Source organism: Phocoena sinus, chromosome X (assembly GCF_008692025.1).
Source record: "Phocoena sinus isolate mPhoSin1 chromosome X, mPhoSin1.pri, whole genome shotgun sequence".
NCBI lineage: Eukaryota > Metazoa > Chordata > Mammalia > Artiodactyla > Phocoenidae > Phocoena > Phocoena sinus.
Window position 1 is genome coordinate 127,617,784 of NC_045784.1, and position 2,412 is coordinate 127,620,195.

Consider the following 2,412-nt stretch of genomic DNA (forward strand, 5'->3'; position numbering starts at 1 on the left):
CCTCTAAAGCCCGTGTTTTCAATGCCTGTTCTGTGGGCAGCACTGCTAAATGCACCATGTGTGGTTAACTGGGGTGATTTAGTGCAAATAAATTCTAAGAAAAATGAAACTCAAAGCAAGAGAGTTCAGAGCAGTTTCACTACGTACTTTCTAAACTTTCGAGTAGATGCTGAGGTTACTCTCAAATGGAACGCGCTGTACTCCTTTGTTTAAAACCTGCTGGGTGAGGTGACTATGGTGAGTGTTCAAGAGAATTACTTTATACAGGAAAAGAGGAGAAGGAACCCAAATCCAGACAGTTCTCCCAAAAGGGTGATCTTCATGCCATTTAAAAAGAGATATTTCGTCGGGTGACAAAATGATGTCAATTAGGTAAATGGAAGGAAGAGAGAAAACTTGGAATCCTGCCTCTGATGCTTATAAACTCTTGTGACCTTGGGCAAGTCGTTTCATGCTTCTGGGCCTACTTTCTCATATGCAAAATTTAGATAATAAATCCTTTCCTTGTCTACAGAGCAGAATGATTGGTCGGCTCCAACGATATAATGTAGGGGAACACATTCTGCTTATGCTAAGGTTTTAATAAATATGAACTGTCATCTTTTTTCTCTCTTACTAACCTCTGAGCAGCTTGCATCTTATTCATTTTTTTTCTTTTTTAGATTGCCAGCACCGATAGTCAGTCTGATGCTTGTTTAGTCATTCAACAAACATTTGATTAGCCCCTGCACCTAAAAAGTATCAAATCAAATGGGAAAGAAATGTTAATGCTTTGTTTATATATTATATCTTAGGCACTTCATAACTGCTCATTAAATAAGGGGATGAAAGATTTTACTTTTTCTTTAGAACCATTAACCTGGAGCTACGGAAATTGGAAGCACTGCTGCCCTCCTCAGTACCATCTCTTATATCTTAACAGCTCTGGCCCCGCCTCTTGTAGTCTTCCTGTCCATCCCAAACATTTCTATCATCTTCAGTGACCTTGGCATCTATGAGAATGATCCACTCAGCACCCAAGCCTCAGCTTCCTGACCTCCTTATCTCCAGTCCCTCATTCACTCCAGCACAGCCATGAAGACTCTGAAAGTTATCATCACTCACATCTGTTCCACCTTTGGAATCAAATTCATATGGTTATTCAACTATCTCAGTACTTCCAAGCAATAATGCTTCAGTTTTCTTATCCATTGGCTCTCTCCTGTCATCTTCACTTTCCCCTTCCCCAACTTCACCCCCAAATACTCCCATCACTTCATCCAGTACTGTTCTTAGTCCATGGCAAGCAGGACTAAGTAGTAGCCCTGCTCTGGCTTCATGCCTCAAGAAGCTCTTGATACATGCTTTGGGGCACCTTCATGATGTTTTCTAAGTCTCCCTCCAGTGCCTGGCACTAGCCAGGGCCAGCATTGCTATCTAGGCAGAGCACCCTGAACCTAAACCAGTAACATCATGGGCCTCAATCCTAGTTTATTCTCTTAAAAACATTCTCTGACCCTATATCCCACACATGGGGCTGACCAAATGCCACAAGTAGTCCAGAGCATCACACTTAAGTGTTTTCCTAAGGTCCTAAGGCTGGGTAATGGTTCTCGGAAGGAGGCCTGGTGAGAAGATGCTTCCCACTAAGTGGTACGGCATTGAGCAAGATACAGTACCATAATGGTACTGATATGCTGATTTGTGTGACACTCGCTCACAGTGGCACAGGATGAGTTCAGGACTCTGGGCTCCCGTTGGCCCACCACTGAACCTGGGGCTTATGGAGTATATGCACATTCAGACCATGGTGCCACTTTCTGTCTACAGCAGCACTCAATGGTGGGGGAAGGTGGTAGCAGGCGTCATTTATTCTGTGCACCTCTTCCACCTCCACCAACCACCGCAGGCACCCAGAACATCACTTCACCCCTTCTGCAGGCTTCATGCCATTTGTCAAGCTGTCTTCTGGGGATGGCTGTGCCTATCTCTTCTGAAGGCTTTTGAGACCATTGCTCTGTACCACTGACAACTTTCCAGTTAATATCCTTTCTTGCTCCTGATCGGTGTGATGATGTCTGCTCTCCCAGGTTGGTATTAAGCTCTGCCAGAAGATGGACAGACATTTCTCACATGAATGGGACCACTCTTCATTTTCATGCTCTGCCAGTGGGCCCCTTGCCTATCCACCCTTCTGGTGTCAGTGTGTGGAATGTAGGGTGTAGTCAACATGGAAAAAGGTCCCATTCTAGGAATGCAGTGATTACATCTTAGGAAGCTCAAGAGAAGACATAGATGGAAGATGCACTGTTCTACGTTTACACCACAAAATGCCAAGAGAAAACGACTTACCGTTCATCCTTCACTGCATGCTCTGGGGGAGGCTTGCATCTGAGATCATCATCCATGAATCACAGTCACCATGTCTGAAAG